General features: G+C 49.4%; 1 pseudogene; it reads left to right on the top strand.

The window, feature by feature from the left end:
- The first annotated feature begins 13,966 nt into the window (after positions 1 to 13,966).
- On the top strand, positions 13,967 to 16,441 carry LOC147116636 (uncharacterized; annotated as a pseudogene).
- The last annotated feature ends 883 nt before the right edge of the window (positions 16,442 to 17,324 follow it).

The raw sequence follows: 17,324 nt of genomic DNA, 5'->3' as shown, positions 1-17,324 counted from the left end.
AGTGCCCCGGCGATGCCTGGCCGATCCAGCGAGTGTGGCAGCAGTTAGTGCCCATGTGGCCCTGGTCTGTGTCTGCATGACAGCAGCCAGTGAATGCACGGCACGACTGAGCACTTGGCTAGAAGCCGCCTGTGAAGCAGCGAAGTCCTGCTGACTCCTAGCCTGTGCTGCCGCGACGTCCTGCAGACTCCTGGCCTGTGCTGCACTGAATTGTTGCAGACTCCTGGCCTGTGCTGCACTGAATTGTTGCAGACTCCTGGCCTGTGCTGCCACGACGTCCTGCAGACTCCTGGCCTGTGCTGCCCCGAATTCCTGCACACTCCTTGCCAGTGACTCTATGGAGTCAGGCATCCTTGCCACTGCAGCCATGAGCTCAGTGTGCCTGCGCTCAGCCTGGGCGCCCATTTCCACTAGGAGCCGCACCTCCTCTGCGCTCACCGTAGCAGGACTGGAGGCCGCACTCACCCTCCGGGGAGAAGGCCGCCGAGCTTCCACACCCCTCCTGCGTTGCTGCAGCCCGCTGGTCCCCGGAGCTTCACTATCCTCTGACCCTTCCCCCCTGCTCCCCTCCAGGGAAGACGTGTCACCATCATGGCCATGGGCTGCCTCGGCTGAGGGCTGGCTTCCTCTTCCTCCTTCTCTATGTCTGACTCGGACACAGTGCCAGCTTGAGGGGCCGCCTCCTCACCTGGCGATTCACCATCTGAAAGCAGGGAGGCACAAGAGTTGCTTTAGAGTGAGGACAGGGCGGCAGCGAGGGAGGCATGAGTGCTGCTGTGCACTGCATTGGTTCGATAGTGGCAAAGGATGCTGGTGTGAGGCGCAAGTGGAAAGGGAGAGGTCAAAAAGGTGATGACCTTACCATTGGTGCCCAGAACAGGGTCAGCATCTCCAGTGGCGACGGGGCCACTCAGCCGGACTGCCATGATCCGCTCCACTCGCTGCTCGAGGTCGCTCAGCTGTTATGCGCCAGCTTGGCCTGCAAGAGAAAGGACAGCCTCTAAGTACAGTGTCAAGCCCTGATCTTGCCCGCACTGCCTCCCATGGTTGAATAGCCCTGACAGTGTCTAAAGTCCTGAATGCGCAAGTGCTTTTCATGACAGTTCCATAGCTGCTGGATGAGGGCTGGCCATTAGGGCTTTCAGACCCGTTTGGCCATAAAGTGAGGTGCACATGCAGGGATGAGGAGGATACTGGAAAGGGTACTCACCCTGACAACCCGAGTGAGGTCGTTGAATTTTTTCCGGCACTGGGTTGGTGTCCTGCCAACCACGCTGTTGGACGTGACCCTGTTTGCCACATCCCTCCATGCTTTCCGATATTCGACGGGCAGCGGCCTCCTGCCACCCTCAGGGAAGAGGATATGGTGCCTGCGGTCCACTGCGCCAACCAGCAGCCTTAGGTCACCCTCGCCGAAGCGCTGCACTCTCTCCCTGGCCTTCTCCATTCTCCTGGGTGTGGAGCTGTACCAGAAGCAGTGTTCAGGCCTTGCCTTAGGGTTGCAGTGTGCAGGGCATGGCAGCCAAGCAATTCCACCCTCCCCCTTTAAGTGCTGACCGGCGCCTGACTGTCTGCCCTCAATGAGCAACTCGCCGCACCTGCGCTACACCCGCCTTCGGTGTTTGCGCCCCGCATCGCCGGCTTAGCGCCTAATGATAGTCGTGCATCGCCTGCTTTAGCGCAGCAGCAACCTCTTGGGGCGATGCAACTGAATATCGGCGAAGGTGGCGCTAAGTTGCGCCGGGCGCAAAAGTTAGCGAACGCCATGCAGTAGCGCCCCAAACGTGGCTATACTGAATTTCTAGGCCTTAAGCCTTCAGGCTTATTTTTTTAACGCTCTTAGAACTATTAGAATTATTATTTACTGTGGCCATGTTTGATTTAAACCGTTGATTTCTCTGACTGCCACTTTTGTTTTTCTCCTTCCTTCCTTTTGCTTTTATCCTTGTTTCCCTTTCCTCTGTCCCCCTGCTCAGGTTCCCAACCCCCTGCCATCTTAGTTTAAACCCTCCCCCAGTGCACGAGCAAACACTCCCCCTAGGACATCGGTTCCAGCCCTGCCCAGGTGCAAACCGCCCGGTTTGAACTGGTCCCACCTCCCCCAGAACTGGTTCCAATGTCCCAGGAACTTGAATCCCTCCCCGTTGCACGATTCCTCTAGCCACGTATTCATCTGAAATATCCTTCTATTTCTACTCTGACTATTCAAACATGGGCACGGATTTGGGAGGCGACAGCACGTTCAAGGACTTTGGAGAAGAAAGGGAGGTTGGGGGTGGGGCGGTAGTTTGCAACGACGGAGGGGTCAAGGGTTGACTGCAACAGTTAATGCAATGTCAGCTGCGAGAGTGGGTTGCAGGTCTCATTGCAGGAGGTGGACAGGGCATCAGCTCTGCCTGCCCGATGACGTCGGTAGCTCACTGTTTGGGAGGGCAGGAGTACTAATAGGCCTGCCACTTCTTAAAGCCAGCATGCAGCTCTTAAAGCGGAGGCATTGTTTTCAGCGGCAGTTAGTGGACAGCATGCCACTAGCGCAGCAGGATAGGGCATCCTAATTTTCAGAAACTGCTGTGTAGGTCCTCGTGGAACAAGTGAGGAACAGAAGCAGCTCCTATTTCTTTCACGATAGCAAGACGACGGGTCTTCGACCTGAAACGTTGACTCTGTTTCTCTCTCCACGGATGTTGCCTGGCCTGCTGAGTTTTTCCAGCGTTTTCTGTTGTTATTTCCTATTTCTTTCAGTTGGGCAAGGGGTGCTCCAGCAAATTAGCCAGCAGCAGTGGAGATTGGTGGCTGGGTAGATCAATGCCAGCTTCATAGTTCCTAACAACTTGCTGTAGTGCAGGAAGAAATGTAATGACCTTATCAGGATTGGTAAGATAAGACTCCTTGAAGGAAAAATTGGGTGCCGCTCATTTTGCAGTGCTAAGGTCACCGGGGCACTAATTTTAGCGCCCCGATAAAGTTAGTGCCCCTCCGCCGTAAATTCAGTAGTAGCGACCCAAGCAGGAGGTGGGGTGTTACTGGAAAGCACTCCACCTCCTGCTTGGGGCGCTACCACTGAATTTCATGGTGCTGTGTGCAGCAGCACCACATAGCGCCGCATCATTGCAGGCCTCCTCCAGTGATTAAAGGGGAGGGGCCTAGCGCTGCACTGCTGGACCACCGGGGAGCGGGGTGCCATGAAAACAGCCCGGCACTCAAGAGGAGTGCCGGGCTGAGCGATCGCGACCGGCACCCCGCATAAAAAAGTGAAAGGGGGCAGGTACTGGCAGTCGGCCAAAATAGAAATGGCCGCCCGACAGCTGCATTTTAAGTAGTGCCACTGCTGCAAAAACGCCCGCTGATCCTGTCGGATATATCGTCCGGTGATAGGTCAGGGGGCGCAAGGGAAGTTTGCAGCCGGGGCGCAAGCAGGGTGCTGCTCATGCCAATGACGTCATCACCAGCGGCGCAGCGCTTCGGGGCGCTACTGGCTACCGCCGCTGCTATCCTCCTGCTGAATTTTGCGGGAGGCGTTGGCAGCACCGCACCTGGGCGCTGGGGGATTTGTGCCCCGTTAGCACCTCCCGGAGGCGCTAACGAGAGACGCAAACCAACCCAATTTCCCCCCCCCCCTTCACATCTCTCTTACTCTCTACAGAACTCTGCAACAGCAGACTTCGGCCGAAGCATTAGCAATCCTTCCTGCCCCTGCTTAACAAGCCTCTCCTCCTATCACAATGAGATACTTCTCTACACCTCTTTCTGCTTGCATGCACACACTCAACACCTGCTGCTGTCCTCACAATGACATTCCCCTAGCTACACCTGTTACTTCTTCCTCTAAGCATGCATAGTATTCTAAGTTGCCTCATACAGTTTCACAACCCTTGAAAAGGGCACACACTAATCCAACTTTATTCTTCTCTACTCCAATTTTATTCTTCTTGCAGGAGAAACTGGCACACAATTAGAGCAAGACGTCTGGAACAGGAGGAGGTCCCACCAATTGTCACCATCGATATCATTGGCAGATGATGAGGCTGGAGGTGACACAAAGCAGGGTATTTGGGTATTTTACCTTCCGTTTCTTTTTGTACTCAACTCTCACACACATTATGGAGCCTGGAGCTGCAATGTGCTGCCACTAATCTGCTACTGGTTACCCTTGCCATTATGTCCTGACCCCTTTTTTAAGTGGTTCAGATGACTCCAATCCTGTAGCCACATAGACAGAGGGGGACAACTCTCCTAATGATGCACCATAACTTGATCTTACCCTTTCAAGCACCAGCATAGAAATTGACAGGCTTTAGATAATCAGTTAGAGGGATTTACACAGGCCGATTCACAGGGTACAAGTGAGCATAGAAACATAGAAACATAGAAGATAGGAGCAGGAGTAGGCCCTTCGGCCCCTCGAGCCTGCTCCGCCATTCAATGCGATCATGGCTGATCATCCAAATTCAGTACCCTGTCCCTGCTTTCTCCCCATATCCCTTGATCCCTTTAGCCTTAAGAAATATATCCAACTCCTTCTTGAATATATTTAATGAATTGGCCTCTACTGCCCTCTGTGATAGAGAATTCCATAGGTTCACCACTCTCTGGGTGAAGAAATTCCTCCTCATTTCTGTCCTAAATGGCTTACCCCTTATCCTTAGACTGTGACCCCTGGTTCTGGACTCCCCGACCATCGGGAACATCCTTCCTGCATCTAGTCTGTCCAGTCCTGTCAGAATTTTATAAGTTTCAATGAGATCCCCTCTCATTCTTCTAAACTCCAGCGAGTATAAGCCCAATCGACCCAATCTCTCCTCATACGTCATTCCTGCCATCCCAGGTATCAGCCTGGTGAGTCTTCGCTGAACTCCTTCCATGGCAAGAACATCTTTCCTCAGATAAGGCGACCAAAACTGCACACAATACTCAAGATGTGGTCTCACCAAGGCCCTATACAACTGCAGCAAGACATCCTTGTTCCTGTACTCAAGGAGCTGGTCCAAGTGGAAAGCACAGGATGCGGCTCACCAAAGGGCAGGCTCATGTCCTAGTTCTGCTGAAGAGGACAGAGAAGCAGGCTTTAGGAGCTCGGCCTTCAAGAGAATTTTTTTCTGTGCACCAGTAATTGTTGAATGCATTGGACAACCTGTCAGGGAGCTCCCAACATATGTCAGATTGTAGAGGAGTCCACTACCAACTTGTGTGGAATTTTGGTGCAGTGCATGGCATGGACATTCTGCATGGAGCATGTGGTCAGCTCAATAGATGCTGCTGCCGCTGGGACTTCCTTACAAGTGTCTGTGGCACCAGTAGTAGTATCTCTCAGAGATTGCCACTGTGCAGGCTCTGAGCTGCACTATCTTCTCTGCCTTGGACAGACTGGGAGACCTAATGGATAGAACCTTCAGTCGTATCAAAAATTTCCTACAGTCTGCTCTCCTACAGATCAGTGGGAGTGCTGAGCCATAGCCCGATATCAGGGGCAGTAATGCATTGGAATTGGAGTGCGTTGCCTGGATAATATCACATCTTGGTGCTAGAAAGCCAGCTGGACCAGATTGCCCTGGCAGCTGCCGAGTTGCTGCAGTCAGCTGCCAGACCTTCTCAGGCCTGAGCTCCTAGAGCTTGCCGACTATGAGAAGGACCTCAAGATCCCTTGACTGAGTCATAGGAGCCTTCCATCTCCCATGCTGAAGACATTGGGGAAGTACCCTGTAGAAGCACTAGAGCAGCTAAGAGATGACTTTAAAAAGGCACTATGAGGTCACACCTGGGTGAAAATTAGTGTATAGGCATTTGTCTAAGCCAGTAAAATGGTCGAGGCCCAGGAGTGACGCAGAGTGGACCAGCAGTGGGGTCGGGAGGACCACACTGCATCCTATGAAACCCAGGCAGAGAGGACCTTTGGGAAGGAAGGAGGAGGACAGTAGGAGTATGTTTGTGTGTGTGTGCTAGGCCGATGTAGTAGAGCCTGGTCTCCAATCATCTTGGATCCCCTTGCCATTGGACCAAGACCTTACTCTGTCAAGCCCGTGTGGTAGTTGGTGTGCAACATCCACCCCACGTTAAAAGAATTCACGCACAGGCATCTTCCACCCTTTAAAATGAAGTTCGGGACCTGGAACGTCAGGACCCTCATGGACAACCCCAACAGCGACAGACTGGAATGCCGTACTGCTATCATTGCCCGGGAGTTCAGATGTTTTGACATAGACATTGCTGCCCTAAGCGAGATCTGGCGGGCAGGGGAAGGCCAGCTCAAGGAGCAAGGCGGTGGTTGCACCTTCTTCTGGAAAGGCAAACCTGAAGAAGAACGCCGCCTCCATGGGGTAGGCTTTGTGGTAAACCACTGTTGTTAGTATTGTTGTTCACCACTGTTGTTAGTACTGTTGTTCACTGTTAGTACTGTTGTTCACTCTTGCATATTGTTGTACTTGTCTGTGCATGCCTCAGCTGACTCCGCCCCTGGCTCCACCCTCATGGCTGGGTATAAAGGTCGCTGCTCAGAAGCCTCCGGCCCTTTTGGATACCAGGCAACCACAAGAGGCATGCTCTGTTCTTTGGTAATAAAAGCCTGTTTATTACTTTCTCAATCTCCAGTCTTTTGTAGCAATTGATAGTGCATCAGGCTTCGCCATAAAAAATGAGCTAGTTGAACATCTCAGAGACCCCCTTGTGGAATAAACAAACGCCCCATGACTCTACGGCTCACCCTAGCCCGGAACCAGTGCGCTACGGTCATCAGTGCGTACGCCCCAACACTGGAAGCCACAGACGAGACCAAAGAGGAATTCTACTCCAGCCTTGAACAATCCCTGTCCCGAGTCCCAAAGGGCGACAAGTTGATCCTCCTTGGTGACTTCAACGTCAGAGTTGGAAAGGACACAGACCTCTGGGGAGGTGTGATCGGCAGAGAGGGGGTAGGGAAAGCCAACTCCAACGGTACCCTCCTCCTGACAAAATGCTTAGAACATGGCCTTGTCATAACCAACACCTTGTTCCGTCAGAGAGACAAGTACAAGGTTTCATGGCAACACCCTTGCTCCAAGCACTGGCATCTGCTGGACTACGTCATCGTCCAAGCAAGGGACCGTAAGGACGTCTGCATCACCTGTGCCATGACAGGAGCTGACGACTGCCGGACAGACCACCGCCTAATCCGCTCTGTCATCTCCATCAACATAGCCCCAAAACAGCGGCGGCAACAGAGGCAATGCTGCAGGAACATCAACGCTGGAGCACTCAAAGACCCTGCTAAGAAAGCCCTATTCAGCCTGCGCCTCACAACCAACCTGGTGACTCCCAGTGATTCAGAGACACAGTGTGTCCACAGCGCCTGGTCTGCACTCAAGGCCTCCATAATCAGCACCTGTGAAGAGACGCTTGGTCACTCGACCAGGAAACACCAAGACTGGTTTGACGAGAATGACCAGGAGATCCAGGAGCTAATAAGCTGCAACCACAAGGCATTCCTGATCTGGAAACAGCAACAGAACTCGAGAGCAAGAAAGCAGCTCTACAGACACCTGAAGGCTGAGGTCCAACAAAAAACTCGCGACCTAAAGAACAGATGGTGAATGGAGAAAGCGCAGGAGATCCAGCAGCTAGCCGACAACCACAGCGTGTTTGGATTCTTTAGCGCAATCAAGAACACCTACGGCCCAAGCACCCAAGCTCCTACCCTACTGCGGGCCAAGAACGGAGAGGTACTCATCAAGGACAGAGAGGCAGTCAGTGCCCGCTGGAAGGAGCACTTCGAAGATCTCCTTAATCGAGACTCTATCTTCGACGCGAGTGTCCTCAACTCCATCCCGAGGCATGCTACCCGCCACCACCTCAGCACAACCCCAGCTCGGCATGAGGTTGAAAAGGAGCAAATGGAATCCCCGCCAAGACGCTAAAACATGGCGGAGAAGCACTATTGGCGCAAATACATTAACTCATTTCTCTTATTTGGAAGGAGGAGAGCATGCCAGGGGATCTCAGAGACGCCGTAATCATGACCATCTTCAAGAAAGGTGACAAGTCCGATTGCGATAATTACAGAGGAGTCTCCCTGCTGTCTGTCACAGGGAAAGTCATCACAAGAATCCTCCTCAATCGCCTTCTCCCAGTGGCTGAAGTGCTCCTCCCAGAGTCGCAATGCAGATTCTGCCCACTAAGGGGCACAATGGATATGATCGTCACCATGCTTCAACTACAAGAGAAATGCAGGGAACAGCACCAACCGCTGTATATGGCCTTCTTGGACCTCACAAAGGCCTTCAACACTGTCAACCGTGAGGGATTATGGAGTGTCCTCCTCAAATTCAGCTGCCCTCAAAAGTTTGTCACCAGCCTGCTTAACGACGACATGCAAGCCGTGATCCTGACCAACAGAACCACCACAGACCCAATTCACTGCGGAGCGGGGTCAAGCAAGGCTGTGTGCAGTTTTGGTTACCTTATCTGAGGAAGGATGTTCTTGCCATGGAGGGAGTTCAGCGAGGATTCACCGGGCTGATACCTGGGATGGCAGGAATGACGTATGAGGAGAGATTGGGTCGATTGGGCTTATACTCGCTGGAGTTTAGAAGAATGAGAGGGGATCTCATTGAAACTTATAAAATACTAACAGGACTAGATAGACTGGATGCAGGAAGGATGTTCCCGATGGCCGGGGAGTCCAGAACCAGGGGTCACAGTCTAAGGATAAGGGGTAAGCCATTTAGGACTGAAATGAGGAGGAATTTCTTCACCCAGAGAGTGGTGAACCTGTGGAATTCTCTACCACAGAAGGCAGTAGAGGCCAATTCATTAAATATATTCAAGAAGGAGTTAGATATATTTCTTAAGGCTAAAGGGATCAAGGGATATGGAGAGAAGGCAGGGACAGGGTACTGAATTTGGATGATCAGCCATGATCGCATTGAATGGCGGAGCAGGCTCGAGGGGCCGAATGGCCTACTCCTGCTCCTATCTTCTACGTTTCTTCTATGTTTCTATGTGACATAGCACCAATGCTCTTCTCGATCTTCCTGGCTGCAATGCTCCATCTCACCCTCAGTAAGCTCCCCGCTGGAGTGGAGCTAATCTACAGAACAAACGGGAAACTGTTCAACCTCCATCGCCTCCAGTCCAGATCCAAGGTTGTCCCATCCTCTGTCGTTGAATTACAGTATGCAGACGACGCTTGCATCTGCGCACACTCTGAGGCCGAACTCCAAACCATTGTCAACACCTTCACCGAATCGTACGAGAGCATGGGCCTTACACTAAACATCCGTAAGACAAAGGTCCTCTACCAACCTGCCCCCACCACACAGTACTGCTCCCTGATTATCAAAATCCATGACGAGGCCTTGGACTATGTGGACCACTTTCCATACCTAGGGAGCCTACTGTCAACAAGGGCAAACGTCGATGACGAAGTCCAACACCGCCTTCAGTGTGTCAGTGCAGCCTTCGGTCGCCTGAGGAAGAGAGTGTTTGAAGACCAGAACCTCAAACCCAGCACCAAGCTCATGGTCTACAGAGCAGTAGTGATACCCACCCTCTTGTATGCTTTAGAGACATGGACCATGTACAGCAGGCACCTCAAAGCACTGGAGAGGCACCACCAACGCTGCCTCTGCAAGATCCTGCAAATCCATTGGCAGGATAAGCGCACCAACGTCAGTATTCTCGCTCAGGCCAACACCCCCAGCATTGAAGCTTTGACCACGCTCGATCATCTCCGATGGATGGGCCACATCGTCCGCATGCCCGATACGAGACTCCCAAAACAAGCGCTCTACTTGGAGCACCAACATGGCAAGAGAGCCCCAGGTGGGCAGAGGAAACGCTTCAAGGACACCCTCAAAGCCTCCTTGAAAAAGTGGAGCATCCCCACTGACACCTGGGAATCCCTGGCCCAAGACTGCACAAAGTGGAGGAGAAGCATCTGGGAAGGTGCTGAACACCTCGAGTCCCTTCGCCGGGAGCAAGCGGAAGCCAAGTGCAAGCAGCGGAAGGAGCGCACTGTAGGGGGTGGCGTGTGGCATGTGCGCCCAGTCAGTTATGCCCCTGACTGCCTGTGAACGGTTCGAATCGCTCCCACACCCCTGGGTTCTAGACACCGGACTTAGGTACAGGCGGCGATACAGAAAACTCGAGTAGACAAGTGGTTTGGTATAACAAAACCAAGATTTTATTAAAACAGAAATATAAAACACAGTCTTATGAGAAATTACTGATAAAAATTACAGGCATGAACAATAGTTACACTTATATACTTATATACAGGGAATGGGGAACACACGGCACATCAAGAGAAAAACAATTACTTTAACAATCCCCTTATCCTTATCCCACCCCTATACCTAACTAGATTAAGCTATGAGGGGCCAGGAATTCATGCTCACCAATCTAACGCCTGTTGCTTTAACAATGGCGAGTTTTGAGGTCCGGTCTCCTGTCCTTTGGGGTACCCCGTCGCCACATGGTCTCAGGGTGCGGTGCTGTAGCTGTTGCTGTGACACACCTTTCCTCTCCTCAGCTACCGCCATCGTCTCGTCGCGATGGGTTCTCTTCTTCTTCTCCCTCGGGCGGTCGTCGGCGGTAACGTTGCGTCAGTGGGACCGTTGGCAATCTTACTGCTGGTTTGATTTTACTACCCAAGCGTCAAACGCCAGTATATTCGTTATGGCGTGGACACCTGCATTTAACGCCTGCTTAATCGCAGTGTTCAACTAGCCAACTTAGTCTCACTGTCCATATATTTTCTTCCCCCAAGCGCCAGCTTATAACTAGGCGCTCGGTCTTTATTAGTGCGTCTTCTGCTGCCTTTCTCTGCTCTTGTCGGGTCTTTACCTTTTTCTTCATCTCGCCTTACCTCGTCTCGTTTCGTCTGCCCCTTTTTGGTGGCCCGTGTGTCCTGTATGACTTTGGACTCGGGTCTCGTTCCCCCACCTGCGATTGGTATGGATGTCCTTGGCTGTATAACCCAATGCGGGGAGCGAGAAGAGAACCCGCCACGAGGCCAGGGCACGAGTACGGGCGGCAGCAGCCCAAGACCAGACAAGAGGTCAGAGTCAAGAGAAGACAGCAAGAGAGCGATTGCTACTAAGGGCCTACAGTTATACTCCTTTCGATGGCCCGTAATCTGCACGCCAAATCAGGTCAGTCCATTGTTTCACTTTTGGCGGGCTGTTTTAAATGATTATACCAATCTAAACTAACTGGCTTTAGATGGCTGTTTATCGCACCTGATGGCCCAATGCCCAGGCTGTATTGTCATTAATGCATTTTAATCGGCCTGTGCAGCCTTGATGGCTTCCATAAGCTGTTTCCGATTATTTATGCGGACAAACTAATGGCCTTGCGCTTAGGCCTGACTGGGTTGATCTGTTTTGATCTGACGTAATGCATATTCAATGTTTGCCTAGCTGTCTGGCCCTTCAAACACAAAAGTCCTTTTCACAGAAATGCATTTTAAGTTTCGATTTCCCAAAGCAGCCTGTTCTGTGCTGCGGAGTCCAAGCTTTTAAAATCTTACAGGCTTTTGGTCACAAGGTGCGGACGCCATCTTTTGTGTACCCTTTTTAAATTGTCCATGCAGGGTCCCTTTTATTAATAACCTTGGGGGAATGTGGGAATTTTGAGAACCTTACAGCATGTCAACCCAAGCACCTCACCCACCCGCCCCTTCAACCACCGTCTGCTCCACCTGTGACAGAGACTGTAGGTCCCGCATTGGACTCATCAGCCACCTGAGAACTCATTTTTAGTGTGGAAGCAAGTCATCCTCGGTTCCAAGGGACTGCCTAAGAGAGAGAGAGAAAATTAAAAACTTTTTAAAAATCTATAGTAGTGTCCCTATAGTAGCTAGTGACCCGCCAATGTCTGGTGACATGAATATCAATGTTGGTCTTTGGTTTATTGAAGCCTGGAAGGACTGGGGCAGATGTTACCGTGGGGGAACAGCAGGAGCTGTTCAGCTGAAGCACTGTTCAGTGAACTGCTGCCAAAGAGCTCTGGCTGCAGGCTGCTGTAGGAGACCTCTCGCTTCTTTGCCATCCTCAAAGTCATCAGTGTCTCTCTCTCATCCTACTGAAGGTCCTCATCCAATGGTGGCTCCATGTGTTATTCCCTTTGCACAGCAAAGTTATGAAGGGTACACCAACTACTATCTTATGGAACAATCTATCAGGGCTGTATTGAAGGTAGCCACCAGTCTCACTGAGCTTCCTTATGCACTGCTTTACTGGTTTCTGAACAAAGGCTTGAAGCAACAAAGCAAATCCACTCAGATTAAAAGTTTCCTACTGAAATACAATGACTAGATTTGATTTCATGCAGCCATTTATGGTTCCCAATGATACAGAACAATGGGGTCCTTCCTGATGCACAGCTGGTTGAAATCATTTTTAATTCATATTTACTCTAACTATGTGACATCACATTAGTCTCTCTATATGACATGGTCCTAAATGTAAGTCTGTATAGAGGCCTGCTGAAGATCGAAGATCCTTAATGGACAGAAAATCATAGATTGGGAGTGCGTTATTTGCATTATATGCTCCCGCTGTGCATCAAGAAGCAACATATCCGAATTTTTACCCCACTGTTGTAACCTAGTTAAACACAGCAGCCAATTTGCACACAGTAAGATGTCACAAACAGCAAATGAGGTAAGTGAGAAGTTTATCTGTTTTTATTGGTGTTGGTTGAGGGAGAGCTCCCCAGCTCTTCTTCAAATGGTGTCATGGGATCTTTCATATCCAACTGAACAGGCAGGTCTGACCTTGATATAACGTCCCATCCAAAAGATGGTGGGGGAGAAATTAGCTAACAAGCTTGAGGATTGGGGTACACGATTAAACCACACTCGTTCATTGCATTGCAGGCAGCATGTTAAACTGGTGCTGTCTGCTATTTTACATGATTTCTGCGTGCAGCCAGCAGTACCCGCACTGTTCATTGTTTGCATGCATCAGCCGGGGGCCCGATATGGCGAGTGGCTAGCGCTACTTAAAGGCAGTCTGCACCTCTTAAAGGAGAGCTGCATTGTGGCTGCAAGAAGTGGTGGGAGTCAGTTGAAAACTGAAACTGTGCTCTGATACTTTGAGCGATGGTGGAATATGTGAGAGAGCGAGCACCAAGGTTTTCAGATAATGCACTGGAGGTCTTGGCGGAAGAGGTGAAAAGGAGAGACGTCCTGTATCCACAGGGGTTAGGAGGCTCTCTAGATATATGCTCAGGAGGCAGTGGAAACAAGTAGCGGCAGAGGTCAATGGCAGGAGTGTTGCTTCATGAACATCGATGCAATGCAGGAAGAAGTTTAACAATCTCACACGAGTTGTCAAGATGAGTGAGTTCATCTTCAAATGTCATATCCTACCAACTGCACCACTAGCCTCAGCCACTGCTCAATTCTCTACAGCCCCATCATCAACCTACCAACAATCTCTATCAATCAGTACTCAACCCTAAATTCATATGCTTTACCTCACCCTCACACACTTAGCACTGTTGCAAGCCTTACACCCACAACTCACAGCTCGCACACACTTGCAGCTATTCAACCATGACAGCCACATCACCCAAACATATTGCAGGACACTCACTGAACTTCCCTCTTTCTTGCAGGAGAAGGTGGCGTATAACAGCAGGCAGCAGCAAAGAACTGGAGGAGGACAAGCACGCCTGCATGTTTTAACCCCTATGGAGGAGTCAGTGCTACCCATCATGGGAAGGGCCATCACTGAGGCCTCGGCCATTGGTGGGGGAGAAGCGATTGATGATGAGGGTATCTGCATACCTAATGCTCCTTCTCTCATCCCACTTCTCCCTCATCCCGCAATCTCATCTGACTTAGAAGCTGCAGATGGTGTAAGCATGCACTTCTTACTTTCTCCTCTCCCCTCACTACAACCCATCCCTTATCTCCTTTTTATTTCAGATACCCAAGAACTGGAGCCTTCCCAGTCAGTGGAGGTGCAGGAAGAGGAAGGAGACAGTAAAGATGAAGAAACGTGATCTTACAGTCGCAGCCACCAGCTCAGAAACTGACACTGCATGTATTTTAGAGGCTAGGATAGAGGAGCGATCTGCATGTGGTGAGACACCAGGCACAAGTGCACAGGAGCCAGGGCAGGGGGAAAGGATAGCACAGGTGCCAGCTCACCAGAGAGTAAGGTCACACACTAATTCTGCTGCAGAGGAGTCAGAGGAGGAATTTGATGGCCCAGGCTACAGAAGAAGACTGATGGCTGCACATAGCCAAATGCTTGGTGCACTGGAAAGCCTGCACTCAATGTCAAGGAGCATGGAGGAGTCCAGCACCAACTTGACACAGGGATTTGCGCAGTGCTTGGAGCCCATCCTTTCCAACATGGAATGGGTGGTCACCTCCATCACCACACCTGTGGAATCCACCATGATGCAACATCTGATGGCTGATCTCGCAGCTTCCATTGCAGCACAAACAGCTTCCATCAAAGGATTGAGTGCTGCAGTGGAAGCTCAAACGGCTACCATCATGGCTCTGGATATCACTGTTCGAAAGGGCTTCCAGGGCGATACAGTGGTTCATCAATCTGTTCTCCAACAGATCAGTAGGATTGCTGAGGCACCGCCCAGGGAGAGTGGCAGTGGCTCCATGGAGCATGAACCTGCTGTCCTCTCTCAGGATGACACCATTCCTGATCCCACCCCTGCCACTCAGCCCTGCCCTTGCTGTTGCTTGCCAGCCAGCCAGCCCAGATTGCTGCAGCCCAGGCCAAGGTGATGCAGTCTAGGCCCAGGGCTGCACGAGGTCGCCCTCCAAGGCCATCTGCAGGCTCCCTATTGAAAGTCAGCAGCCTTCCACCAGCCATGCGGCAGCCACTGGGGAAGCACCTTGTAGGAGCACTAGGAGAGGCAAAGACACACAGAAGACAGGCACTAATGGAATGCACAAGGGTGTTTAATTTGTTTTTGTATGCATTATTTCATGATTGAATTTATAAATTTGGATTGCAAAGTACATTTTCTTTTGGTTTTTATTTTTGTGTTGTTGGAAAGAGGATAATGTGATGACCAGTGATAGAGGAAAGGTAAGGAGCATGGGACTGTTGGTGAATGGGGAGGTGTGGTTGAGGTTTCAAGTATCACTCATTAATTATTTGATCACGTAGAAACTAGGCGATGTTGTTTATATCTCCAGCAGCAGCCTGGAAGGAGCCAGAAGCATAAAAATTAAGAGCCATGGTCAGCTTGACAGTCACAATATGGCCCTTGCCCTGCTTTGAGGTTGCAGTTGTGGCTGCAGCAGTTGGCAGATTTCGGTCACTACCTCTTTAGTAAAGCGAAGACATCTCAGGCATTGGTTCCCACTGTAGTTGAGGTAAGAATTTTGCTCCCTAAAGACCCTCAGCGGATATTGCCTCCTGCTGAGAGCCCTTCTCCCCTCCTCTTCCTCTTGTCCTGCTCTGCGTGGCCTCTGTTCATTCTCCCAGCTATGCTCAATTCCAAGAGGAAGGCCTATCAGGCCACCCATATCTGGAAGCAACTTGTTTCAGCACAAACTTTTAAATGAACAAAAAAGTACTACAGCACCGTCAGACCATTCCCTGTAGACTATTCAAACTTTAGGCAAGTATAGGAAAACTCCAAAAACACGTGCAATTACACCAGCAGCCAGAAGAAATAATTCAGCAACTAACCTGGTGGGGGATCCTTCATGCCGTTTAACGTCATGTTCAGCTGTGTGAGGTTAAGACAGGGCGTAGGCATTCGAAAATGGCAGCACTGGCATCAAATCAGCGTTGCACACTGATTGACATCATAATCTGCCTGCTCTGCATGCTGCCAGCTATCATTCGGTGTGCGCGTGCAAACCCCTTCACCAAGATGGCGGCCGCTGCACTTCCCATCAGAAGTGCGCGCGCATCTTGAACGCCATTTTCCACTGATAGGAGGCTGTGTAGTGCCTAAAAAAATGGGTGCTGCAGAGCCCAGTTTTTCCTTTGGCATCTCTAACAATGCAACATTTTCTCAGTGCTGCAGTCAAAGGCAAAAAATTCTATCAATCACTTGCTGCTATAAAGCAATTCCACATGCACTTCAGTGCATTTGTATGAAATTCCCCTGCCTGTTATTTTAATTAAGACATTAACCCATTAAAAATAAACAAATAAATAAAAATAATTAAAAATAAACCTTTGTTAAAGTAGCAAAAAATGGAAATGAATATGAACACATTAGTTTCATGTTTTTTCTTGCCATTTCCAGTGTTGCAGAATATTTTTCAAGAGGAATTTGTTTGGACCAATTAGGTAACTGAAAACAATTTTGCAGGCCAAACAACTGATGGTTTGTATCAAATTATCCAAAACAGATACTGTGTGAGGATACTTCAGGAAAGCAAACACATGTCCTGTGGTTCATCAAAGGAAATGTAGTCAAGAAGATAAACACAAATGGTAAGAAAGAAAATATCTTGTATAATTTATGAAAGGAGAGGGTAACATTAAATATTGATGTTGTTTTCCTAAATTTTGGGTAAGTCTTTTGTAAGTAACACTAAAAGTGCAATTGACACCATGGACTACAGACACATCAGTAAGGACCCTTAACCTGCAATAACAGATTCCAAAATAAATTAACTTTTGGCTTTGTAGCTTACATGATGTTCATTTCCTAGACAAATGCGACAAACTGTCGCACATTCTTCTTATTGACAAGACTTCTTGAATAAGCAAGGATCTCTACTTTAGGAATTTAGAATAACACATTTCAGTAGTTTACAAAATTTTCTGATCATGTTTTGTGAATAAATGCAACTTGTAAGGTTGCATTTTATACCACCATATGTATACCGTTTATTTTACTTTCTACATTACATTTTACTGTTTGTACTTTGTTATTTTGGTCCTCCACATAATTTTGCTTTATGAAAATGATAAATTCCTACATTACAACAGTGACTACACTTCAAAAGCACCTCATTGGCTGTAAAGTGCTTTGGGACGTCCTGAGGTCGTGAAAGGCGCTATATAAATGCAAGTTTCTTTTTTTCTTTTTAAGCCAAAATTTGTAGAAAGCTACATAGTTCAATTATGGAGCAATGATCGAGCATAAAGGAAGTAATTGAAATAATGGGAATTCCACTCATAATTTTTAAAAGTAGCAATCTTTTTCAGACCTTTAATGCGCTGTGTACAAGATTTCTGAAATATATAGCACTATTTTTTTTGAGCAGATGTCATATGGCGTTGTTCATGATAAGTCAGAAGATATGCTGTTTTATAATAACAGGAGTGTGGTTTTGTTACACACATTGTATTATATAACAAGGGAAGTGTTTTCACCTTGATAGGCCTTTCTTAATAGACATG

This window comes from Somniosus microcephalus, chromosome 6 (genome assembly GCF_052327205.1).
Source record: "Somniosus microcephalus isolate GS21.2 chromosome 6, FLI_Smic_1.0, whole genome shotgun sequence".
Classification (NCBI taxonomy): domain Eukaryota; kingdom Metazoa; phylum Chordata; class Chondrichthyes; order Squaliformes; family Somniosidae; genus Somniosus; species Somniosus microcephalus.
This window is presented reverse-complemented; position numbering and strand designations above follow the sequence as displayed.